Raw genomic sequence first — 12,138 nt, 5'->3', positions numbered from 1 at the left:
CATTAAAAAAAAAAGTTTAAAAAAAAAACTGATTCAACTTTCTTTTGGGACTTACAAAATGCTCACTCCACCTCCTAAGAGGTTTATGGAATGTATATGTTACATTTAGAACTCTTTAATAGAACATACAGATCCCCAATCCTTGCAATGATTCACAAAATTAATAACTTACAATGACTAAGAAACATCGTATAGAGAAGTAACTGTTATTAAAACTGGCTTCAGATTCTGCCTCCAGAACAAGGTTAATAATTTTTTTTTTTTTTAGTGGATGGTAAAGTTATAGGAAATGCTGTATAAATGCATTTATGTTTAACTGTTTTTATCCATTTTTAGAGCTTTAAACACATAGAAAAGCTCAAAAAACATACATAGTGATATCACTCACCACCCAGAGACAGCTGCCATGGACACTGTGGCCTATTTTCTTTTTTTAAAACACAAATCAGATCCTACTGTTCTGTAGTCTACTTTTCTTACTTAGTAACTTACTCTAGCCATATCAATAAATATATTTCTACAAGATAAATGTAACTTGAGAAAGAAATTGTAATCAACTCCACTCAAAGACCCCCACATTCCAAAAACTCAATAAGAAATAAGGCAGCCATAAGAAATGAAAGAAGCCATACAAGCATGCAGAGAGGATGCATGTATCAGAGGCACTGATAAACATCCACAAAGTTTAAATACTCCTAAGTTTGCTTTACGATTAGTATCTTTTATCATCATTCTACATTTATTCATTTTTGCTGTTTCATCTGTAGGTTCATGGCTAAAACTGCCAATGTCAAACTATAGGACAATCAGAAAACTATAGCAGGACACCACCAACAAAGAAAACAGAAATTCTAGGATGACACCTTTTTTTTTGTTAATTTTGTTTACTGTTTATTTTTGAGACACAGAGAGAGAGACACAGAGTGCAAGCAGGGGTGGGGGCAGAGAGAGAGAGAGACACAGAATCAGAAGCAGGCTCCAGGCTCTGAGCTGTCAGCACAGGGCTCGAACTTACAAACAGCGAGTTCATGACCTGAGCTAAAGTCTGACACTCAACCGACTGAGCCACCCAGGTGCCCCTAGGATTGATACCTTTAAGAAAAGCAGGAAGTATTTTCAGTAAAAAGCAAAGATGTTTAAAAATGCTTTTAGATATGGTAAATATAAAAATATATAAACCTTGGTTTTTTGAGCATAATTCATTCCGGAAACATGCTTGTAATTCAAAGCACTTCTATATCAAAGTAAATTTTAAGAACCATTGGCTCAGTTGTGATCATGTGACATCCAGCGTCACATACAAATTGTATTGCAAGACATCACTCGTTTATTGAGTTAAAATTTATTAGAAATGTTTGCTCATCGGGGCGCGCGGGTGGCTCAGTCAGTTAAGCATTGACTTCAGCTCAGGTCATGATCTTAGCTCAGGTCATGATCTCGTGGTTTGTGAGTTCCAGCCCAGTGTCGGGCTCTGTGCTGACAGCTCAGAGTCTGGAGCCTGTTTCAGATTCTGTGTCTCCCTCTATCTCTGACCCTCCCCTGCTCACGCTCTGCCTCTCTCTGTCTTTCAATAATAAATAAACGTTAAAAAAAAATTTTTTTAAAGAAAGAAATGTTTGCTCATCTTGTGGAACACCCGCAGAACAAGTTACTCATAATCCAAGGTTTTACTATACACTGGAATATTACTCAGCCATCAAAAAAAAATGAAATCTTGGGGCACCTGGGTGGCTCAGTCAGTTAAGTGTGCAACTTCAGTTCAAGTCATGATCTCACAGTTCATGGGTTCAAGCCCCACATCAGGCTCTGTGCTGACAGCTCAGAGCCTACAGCCTGCTTTGGATTCTGTGTCTCCCTCTCTATGCCCCTCTCCTGCTCATGCTCTCTCTCAAAAATAAATAAATGTTAAAAAAAAAAAAAAAAAAAGAATGGAATCTTGCCATGCAATGACCTGGATGGAGCTAGAATGTATTAGGCTAAGCTAAATAAGTCAATTGTAGAAAGACAAATACCATATGATTTCACTCATATGGGGAATTTAAGAAACAAAATAGATGAACACATGGGAAGGGAGGAGGGGAGAGAAGAGATGAAACAAACCACAAGAGATTCAACCATAGGGAACAAACTGAGGGTTGATGGAGGGAGGTGGGTAGGGGATGGGCTAGATGGGTACCAAGTAAGGAAGGCAGGTGTTGTGATGAGCACTGGGTGTTATAAGTGACGAATCAGTGAATTCTCCTGAAACCAATATTGCACTATACGTTAACTGACTAGACTTTAAATTTTAAAAAGGGGGGAGGGGGATTGCTTTTAGCACCCTCCAAATTAAAAAGAAATCCTTCATACAAACAAGTACTTAACTGAACTAAAGTCCCCTCAGGAAAAGCTCCAGAGTGGCAGGCATCTGCTGGTTGTCGTACCCAACCCTCCTTCCTCTGGCTTTCCTCTAGGAAACTCCTTTATGTCCATAGACTTAGCTCATGTCAGCTTATCCCCTGACCCAGGTGGGCATGTGGTTTAGGCCTGTCAAATCAGAGACCTGCACCCTCCAGGCCACAGTACAGGAGGTGCACATCTTTTCGGACCACCGAGAGTCAGGCACAGATTTCTGTTTGACCTGTTGGAGAAAAGAAACTTTTCTGTTAGACTTAAAGTTGTGAGCCCTCAAAACCTAAAGTTCCTGGCAGCCATCTTATCCCTACAAAGGTACAATCTGCGTAATCCAACCCAGAAGAATGGAAAGAAACTAAGTCCTATTGGATCCATCCCCCCACTTTTTAGTTAAATGAGCCAGTACATTCCCTTTGTTTAGTTTTGTTTAAGCCACATGGAGTTGAGCTATCACTTGCAGCCAAAGGGTCTTGACGGGTGAAACTTGTCAGCAAAGCAAAATGTAAAGACAATCCACCTGGCAGTTATGAGCGCTCTAGTCTAGTTTCATCTCTAACAATGACTCAGGGGAGACCTTGGGCAAGTTGTTTTTAACTGGTCCTGAGTTTCACAATAGAATTCTGTATTTTCTTGGGATTTCCTTAGAGGTAACACTGCATTTAAGTCCTTTGTTCTGATTGCAAAGGATCCCCTCACACCCTTTGAAGGTGTATGAAGCACAGCAAAACCTGAAACTTTCCCTTTAGCTTTAGAATTCCCTTAGTGGTTTTTCTTGGTTGTCTTGTTTTAATCATTCTTCTTTTTTTCTTTAGTTTATTTATTTTGAGAGAGAGGGAGAGAGACTATCCCAAGCAGGCTCCTCACTGTCAGCACAGAACCCTATGCAGGGCTCAAACTCATGAACTGTGAGATCATGACCTGAGCGGAAATCAAGAGTCCTAAGGCTTAACTGACTGAGCTACCCAGGTGCCCCACCCCAAACCTCAGCATTTTTTAAATGTGTGGCAAACCCATATCAGTGCTTTAACATGAGTTTTATGAAACACTACAAATCTATTCAAGTCATTTGAATGGCTTAATAAAAGATAAATTATTCAAGTTTATACATGGAAACCAGAGTTCTAACATTGTGCTAAAGGAATCAAAAGACAGAAAATCTTTGAGAGAGAACTTTGCAGGGTGGAGGGAACACTATACATACATACAAACACACACACACACACACACACACACACACACACACACACTTATACATACATATATAATTTTTTTTAACTCCAGTACAGTTAACATACAATGTTAAATTTGTTATGGGTGTACAATATAGTGATTGAACAATTTCATATATTACTCAGGGCTCATCAAGATAAGTATACTCTTGGCGCTCCTGGGTGGCTGTCTGTTAAGCATCCAACTTCAGCTCAGGTCATGATCTTGCGGTTTGTGAGTTTGAGCCCCACATCGGGCTCGCCGCTGTCAGCCTGTCAGTGCAGAGCCTGCTTCAGATCCTCTGTCTCCCTCTCTTTGCCCCTCCCCTGCTTGTGCTCTCCCCAAAATAAATATATTTATTAAAAAAGATAAGTGTACTCGTCATCCCCATCACCTATTTCACCCATCCCCCAACCCCCTCCCCTCTGGTAACCATCTGTTTGTTCTCTGTAGTTAAGAGTCTCTACAGTTAAGAGTCGGTTTTTTTGTCTCTTTTGTTCTCTGATCATTTGTTTTGTTTCTTAAATTCCACATATGTGTGAAATCATATGGTATTTGTCTTCTCTTTGACTTACTCGCTTAGCTTATTTCGCTTACCCTAACACTCTCTAGCTCGTTCCCCGTTGTTGCGCTTCGTTTTCCTTAAGTAGAGGGATTGGTCTGCTACATGCTGACTGCCTCCTCTACCTCTTTACCTACTACTGCTACTACTGCTACTACAGCCCGTTCTCCTTTGACACCCCTCTTCCGTCAAAACTGACGTTCCTACTCCCATTCCTCCCATTCTTTCTTAACAGGATATTATTTGCAAATCCCTTTATGGTTTATACAACATTTCCATTTGTATCTTCTTTTCTTAAAAAACTGACACTGGGGCTCCTGGGTTGCTCAGTCAGTTAAGCGTCTGACTTCAGTTCAGGGCACGATCTCCCAGTTCATGAGTTCAAGCCACACATCCGGCTCTGTGCTGACAGTTCAGAGCCTGGAGCCTGCTTCAGATTCTTGTGTCTCCCTCTCTCTGTCCCTCTCCCCAACTTGTGCTCTCTTTCTCTCTCTCTCTCTCTCAAAAACAAACATTAAAAAAAAAAAACTGACACTTAGAATAGCCCTATGAATCATGGACCATGAAGTATGAGTTCAAAGAAGTTAATAGGAAACAACAGGTTGCAAACCTATGTCCTCTGACACCAAATCCACTGTCCAGCAGTGTTCCATCCCTGACACTCAGCTTCCTATGGAAAGAGCCTAGGGCTGTGTTACTCGTGATAGGTAAGACTTATTCTTCTCATTCCCACCCCTCAATCCAACTCCACTAGGGGCCAAAGAAGGGCAGGCAGCAGGAGGCAAGGCCTAAATGAAATGTTACTTCAAAAAAAAAAAAAAAGCATACCTTGTCCCTGCAGCCGGGAGCCTTTGAAGTATACAGATTGGAAGGGATCAGAGTAAAGTGTCAGTTCTCTATCAAATGGTGGGAGGTTTCTTTGCAATGAAATTTGAGTGAACTACTTGGACCAAGTTCAGAAACACCAAGGCCAAATTTTCTAGCCAGCCATTATGTGAAAACTGTTTGAGGAGCTCATGTATTCTCCAAATTGCTAACAACAGTGAAGAACGCTATAGCCAAAAATCAAAATATAATGCATAAACTCTGTTGTCGGAAAGGAATTAATAAGGATTATGGGCAACTCCTCCCTACTATCCCAAACTGTATCTTTATTTATAAGTTAAATTATAAATTAAAATTACAAATTAAAATAGCCCGGAGAAAGCAGAGTTGATTTCCATTAGTAGATACTATAGCATTTAACTTATATGGAGAAGTAGTGATTTTCTTTAAGCCTTGCTGAGAGATAAAAGACATAATTAATAGGCTCTGACAGCATTATTCACAAAACAGTAAGGAACAGGAAGGCATAGGGAAAAGACCACAAAACTGTCCAGCACCACATGGCCTTTGACAACACATTTGGGAATTTCTGCACCCAGGCATCCCTAGAAGGTCAGAATTCAAGTCAAATCCAGTTGAAAGCTAAGATTTCAAAGAAAGCTTCTCTTCTTGCATTTCTGCACTAATTCTGAGTTACGAGAATTACACAGTGCAGGGATGAGGTTTGAGGGCCATAGCTCTTCCTCCTCTGGACCAAACCCAAACTGATGGCTTTAAAGCAGTTCAGAACCCTGGGTGAGGCACGGGGGGCCTGGGGCCCACTCCACTCCTCAGCTGGCAGGTCACTGTCCTGTATCCACCTCCCACCCCCATTCACAAGCTCCCTCCTCCACTTCCCACAGGTTTTCAAGCCCTGCCAAACTGGTTGTCAAAGGGCTCTACAAACAGCCTAATTCCATAGCTAGCCCCCCTCCCCACTATGTACAGAAAGGGAAAGAAATAAAAGGGCACTTTGTTCATTTTTTTAGGCTCACAGGGGACACCACTAAACCCTAAGTTCCTGGTGTGTTTTGTTTCTTTACAGCAATCAGGAGCTGAAAATGCTCTGAGCTAGTTGAGCAATGAGCTGCAATGCACCCTCCAAAGACCCATGGATGCTTCATTTGAAAAGGCTGGCTTAAAATATAGTATGTATCCAGCACTTGACAGAGTACCTACCTTTCACTTCACTAATTCCTCTTCTGGAAATACATCAGAAAAAAATAAAGAAATTTTATGTACACATAAAAATGTTCACTGCATCATTTTTCATGACACAGAAAAATCAGAACTCTAAATATCCAACTCTTGGGTTAGCATTGACGGTCATACAGATATTAACAATTGTGTTTGCAAAGACTCTGTAAATGAGTGTGGAAAATGCTCATGATATCATACTATATGAAAAAAAAGCAGGATATGAAACATCAACTAGGAAAAACAATATTGCATAGAATCATGGATCCTGATCTTAACAAGAAAAAAATACTTCCATGTTTTACCATTAACAGTCATGTCTGTTGTAGGGTCTTTGTAAATTATCATCTTTTTAAAAATATTTTTAATTGCTTGTTTATTTTGAGAGACAGAGCATAAGCGGGGGAGGGGCGGGGGGGGCGGGAGTACACAGAATCTGAAGCAGGCTCCAGGCTCCGGACTGTCAGCACAGAGCTCAACGCAGGGTTCAAACCCACGAACTGCGAGATCACGGCCTGAGCCAAAGTCGGCCGCTCACCCAACTGAGCCACCCAGGAGCCTCGTAAATTATCATATTAAGAAAGCTCCCTTCTATTTCAATTTCTTAAAGTTTTTTACATGACATTAAACATTTTAACACACTTTCTCTGCATGTGATATGATCTTTCACCATTAATTTGTTAATATGATGAATTTTCTAATGTTAAATCAACCCTGCAATTCCAGGATGAATCCAATTTGTTCACAATATATTGTCTTTATTTTATTTAGGTTTTGTTTTGTTTTATTTTGAGAGACAGAGCGAGCTGGGGAGGGGCAGAGAGAGAGAGTGACAGAATCCCAAGCAGGCTCCACACTGCCAGAGCATAGCCTGATGTGGCAACAGACTCCTCGTACTCACAAACCAGGAGATCATGACCCAAGCCAAATTCTACAGTTTGACGGTTAACTAACTGAGCCACCCAGGCACCCGTGTATTGTCTTTTTAATACACTGATGATTTAGCTTGCTCATGTTTTATGATTTTTTCAGGTATATTCCCAAGTTTGGTCTATAATAGTTTCCATTTTTAATATTGTTCTCAAGACTTTTTGCATTGAGACTATAGCTTTATAATATGCATCTCTATTCCCTAGAAGGATTTATGCAAGTTTGAAATTATCTTTTTCTTGAATGTTTGGTAAAACTTGCCCATAAACCCATCTAAGCCTAGACCTTCCTTTACGGAGAAATATTTGGCTACTGGCTTATTTTATTTAAAAAAATATAGAATCGGGGAGCCTGGATTAGGATTGAACACTTGATTTCGGCTGGGGTCATGACCTCACAGTTTGTGGATTCAAGCCCCTTGTCAGGCTCTGTGCCGACAGCGAGAGGCATGGTTGGGATTCTCTCTCCCTCTGCCCCTCCACTACGTGTGTGTGTGTGTGTGTGTGTGTGCGCGCGCGCACGTGTGTGTTTTCTCTCTCTCAAACTTTAAAAAACATAAATAAAATAAAAATTATAGGATGATTTAGCCTTTCTATTTTTTTGAATTTAGTTTTGTTAAGTTATATTTCTTTAGTAACTTATTTACTCTAAGCTTTCAAATGTTTTAGCATAAATTAGCTCATAATATAGTCTTTTTAGTTCTAAAACATCTGCTTTTCCATTCCTAATACTGTTTATTTGTACTGCTCTCTTCTATGCAAATCAATCTCACATGTTTATCAATATCACTAGCTTTTACAAATGAGCCAAAATTTGTCATTATTAATCCTCTCCATTGACTAACATGAAATTATTACTATTACTCTTTTCTATTTTGAGTCTATATTGCACCTTTTTCAAATTTTCTAACTTCAACATTTAGTTAACTTTCAGGTTTTCTAATATAGGCATTTATACATACGTTAGCTGTTTTCCCCAACCCTGAATCTTGACCCACAGTATTCCTCTAGTTAAAAATATTTTCTGGGGGCACCTGGGTGGCGCAGTCGCTTAAGCGTCCGACCTCAACCAGGTCACGATCTCGCAGTCCGTGAGTTCGAGCCCCGCGTGGGGCTCTGGGCTGATGGCTCAGAGCCTGGAGCCTGTTTCTGATTCTGTGTCTCCCTCTCTCTCTGCCCCTCCCCCGTTCATGCTCTGTCTCTCTCTGTCCCAAAAATAAATAAACGTTGAAAAAAAAAAATAAAAAAAAAATATTTTCTGGTTTCCATTAGAATTTCTTCTTTGATCCAAAGTTCATTTTGAAATATTTCCATGCTTATTCATAGTTATATTTTTGTCAGCATCTAGCTTAATTGCATTGTGGTCACAGATCTGGTCTGGATGATGCCAATTATTTAATAATTATTAAGGCTTGCCTGATGTCAAAGTTTGAAGTCACTTTTTATAAATATTCTATGTGTGTTTGAAAAAAAATGTGTATTCTGCAGTTTCGAGATACAGTGATCTTCACATCTATCAACTCAAAATTATTCAAACTATACTGCTCAAATCTTGTATTTGGTCACTGACCTTTTCCCCACTTTATCAAGTACTAAGGAAATATATTAAAATCTCAGTAGGAATACAGTTGACCTTTGAACAATGTGGGAGTTAAGGGTGTCAACACCCTACACAGTTGAAAATCCATATATAACTTTGACTCCCCCCCAAAACTAATAGCTTGCTGCTGAACTATAGTCTTACAGATAACATAGTCGATTAACACATATTTCGTGTGTTATATGTATTACATAGTGTATTCTTACAATCAAGTAAGCTAAAGAAAAGAAAATGTTAACAAAATCATAAAAGAAACTGCAGAATACATTTTTTTTCAAACACACATAGAATGTTTATAAAAAGTGACTTCACTTACTGAAAAAAATCCATATGTAGTTGAAACCTGTTCAAGGGTCAACTGTATATGTTTCTCATTACAGTCCTCTCAATTTTTGCTTTATATTGAGCATACAAGTTTACCATTCTGTGCTAAATGGACCAAGTCAGTCAAAGAAAGACAAATCTCATATGATTTCACTCATATGTGGAATTTAAGAAACAAAACAAACAAAGGAAAACAAAAGAGACCAACAAAAAAACCAGACTCTTAATTATAGAGAATGGATGGTTACCAGAGGCTGGGGGGGGGGGGAGCAAGGGGGGCAGTGAGTGAAGTAGGTGAAGGGGATTAAGAATATACTTATTGTGATGAGCACTGAGTCATGTAAAGAATTGTGGAGTCACTATGTTGTACACCTGAAACTACTTTAATGCTGTATGTTAACTATACTGCAATTAAAATAAAATTTTAAAAGGTTTACCACTCTGATGAGTTGAAACTTTTTAATATGATCATTTTTGTTTCTGAATATGTTTTCTTGGCATTTAAAGTCGATTTTGCCTGATGTCAATATAGCAAGCTTTCTTTTGGTTTGTAATCACCCATTCATCTTTCTCTATTCCCTATTTAACTTCTCTGTATCCTTATGTTTCAGACATGTCTTTCATAAAGAGTAAATAGTGAATTCATTTTTCATCCAGTGTAACAATCTTTGGTTCCTTCAGATTATACTTACTGATACAATTATATTTATTTCTATACCTTATTTTGTACTTGTTATTTGTCTTACTCATTCTATATCTCTTTTCTCCACTGTTTTGACCTCAAAATTTATTTTTTTCATTTCAATTTTCCCCATTAGCTAGAAAGTTGTTCAGTCTTTTACTAATTTTTAGTTGTTGCCTTAGAAATTTTAACATGCACACTTCACTAACTGAAATCTAAATTTAACCAGTACCTTTAACTTCCTCCAAAACCATGCAGGAACTTTCTAAGATACTAACTCCTTTTACTTCTCCAACGTATGTCATTTATTTTATCTACTTCCCACTGAAGACACTATTATTTTATATAGTATGTGCCTTAACTTACAGTTTTTTCCCTTTCTTTGCTCTTCATCATTTTCTGTTTCTAAGACCTTCCATCTGGGAATAATTTTCCTCTGTCTGAAGTGTACCCTTTGAGTGAGGATCCTCTAGAACAAACTGTAGAGTTTCTGTGAAGCCTGCAAAGTCTTTGCTTTCATTTTTTAAAGGTATTGTTAATGGAAATAAACTTATAAACTGACAGTTAATTTCTGTCACTGCAAAAAAGATAGTATTTTTTTGTCTTCCAGCTTCTGTTGTTGCACTATCGGGATAATCCATCATATCTTTAAAGATAAACGGCCTCTTCTTTCTGACCTTAAGATCTTCTCTATCTTTTATATTCTACAATTTAATTTTATGTGATTTGACTTCATGATTTATGGGCAGTGATGTTTTTTCTTGGTCCTTGAAATTCTCAGGCATTATCTCTTTAAATGGTGTCTCCCCTCATTTTTTTCTCCTCTCTTTCTGAAGCTATAACTAGGGGCCTCTGGGTGGCTCAGTCGGTTAAGCGTCTGACTTCAGCTCAGGTCATGAGCTCACAGTTCGTGGGTTCAAGCCCCATGTTGGGCTCTGTGCTGACAGCTCAGAGCCTGGAACCTGCTTCAGATTCTGTGTCTCCCTCTCTCTCTGCCCCTCCCCTGCTCACATTCTCTCTGTCTCTCTCTCAAAAATAAACAAACATTAAAAAAATGAAACTATAGCTAAACTTACGTTGGATCTGAATTCTCCAACTTCACATTGATTAACCCTTCTTTTGGGTTTTTCATCACTTGCCTCTCTGTATTCCATTGAAAATTTTCTTCAGGTGAATCCTTCAGTTGACTATTTCCCTATTCAGCTTGTATTCATCTGTTGTTCAATCCATTCACTGAGTTCTGATTTTCAATTATTCTATATTTTTCAAGTTTTATATCTGGTTCTTTTTCTTTAAAATTTTTTTTAATGTTTATTTATTTATTTTTGAGAGAGCAAGGAGAGGAAGGGCAGAGAGAGAGGGAGACAGAATCCCAAGTAGACTCCATACCGTCAGCACAGAGCCCGATGTGGGGCTCAAACCTGCGAACCATGAAAACATGACCTGAGCCAAACCAAGAGTCGGATACTTAACTGACTGAACCACCCCGGCACCCCCTATATCTGGCTCTTTTTCAAAGCAGATTGGTTTAGTCTTTACAGTTTCTTGTTCTCAGCTCACATCTTGTTTTCAGTCTTTTTTTTTTCTTTTACTATTAAATGACTATTTGCTTTCTAATTGTATTGATAGGGATTCTCTGAAGTCTAGAACAAAATTAGATTCCTCCAAAAGAAAGGGGGAAATTGGCTTCTGTGCAGTATGAGGGACAATTCCAATACAGGAACTTTTTTTTTTTAAATAGGCTCCACACGGGGGCGCCTGGTTGGCTCAGTCGGTTGAGCGTCCGACTTCAGCTCGGGTCACGATCTCGCGGTCTGTGGGTTCGAGCCCCGCGTCGGGCTCTGTGCGGACAGCTCAGAGCCTGGAGCCTGTTTCAGATTCTATGTCTCCCTCTTCCTCTGACCCTCCCCTGTCCATGCTCTCTCTGTCTCAAAAATAAATAAATGTTAAAAAAAATTTTTTTTAAATAAATAAATAAAATAGGCTCCACACCCAACATAGGGCTTGAACTCCCAACCCTGAGATTAAGAGTTGCATGCTCTACCAACTGACCCAGCCAGATGCTCCATGGGAACCCTTCAAATCAAATTTTCATCTTGAGGTTTTTCTGACCACCTAGTTATTGTGATTCTAGATGTGCATCTGTATTAGAGCTGGTTTAGTTTCACAAATTCTCAGCACCAAATATCAAGCATTTGTTCAGAACCATGGTTTTCAATGGGTGAGTTTTCTTACACTCTTAGTTTAAAAGAGAGATGAGTTTTTTCTTTTTTATTCTAATTCAACCTTATATTGAGCAAGACACCTTCTGAATTCCCAGCTTTAAGACCAAAGACTGCCAAAGACCAAAGGACAGATGTCTGCTGTCCCTGTGCCC

The 12,138-nt window shown here is 39.0% G+C and overlaps 1 protein-coding gene across 7 annotated transcripts in view; it reads right to left on the bottom strand.

Moving 5' to 3' along the window:
- PLCH1 (phospholipase C eta 1) overlaps positions 1-12,138 on the bottom strand; it is a 221,236-nt gene that overhangs the window by 194,021 nt on the left and 15,077 nt on the right. For 4 of the 7 annotated variants that reach the window (XM_045037408.1, XM_045037407.1, XM_045037410.1 and 1 more), the window contains exon 4: positions 2,365-2,620. The exons of the other annotated variants lie outside the window; for them this stretch is intronic. The gene's annotated coding sequence lies outside the window, so the exon portion shown is untranslated. The remainder of the gene's footprint in view (positions 1-2,364; positions 2,621-12,138) is intronic. 7 annotated transcript variants of the gene reach the window in all.

The sequence above is a fragment of the Felis catus genome, chromosome C2 (assembly GCF_018350175.1).
Source record: "Felis catus isolate Fca126 chromosome C2, F.catus_Fca126_mat1.0, whole genome shotgun sequence".
Classification (NCBI taxonomy): Eukaryota; Metazoa; Chordata; class Mammalia; order Carnivora; family Felidae; genus Felis; species Felis catus.
Note: the sequence above shows the minus strand (reverse complement) of the source record. Positions and strands in the feature narration are given on the sequence as shown.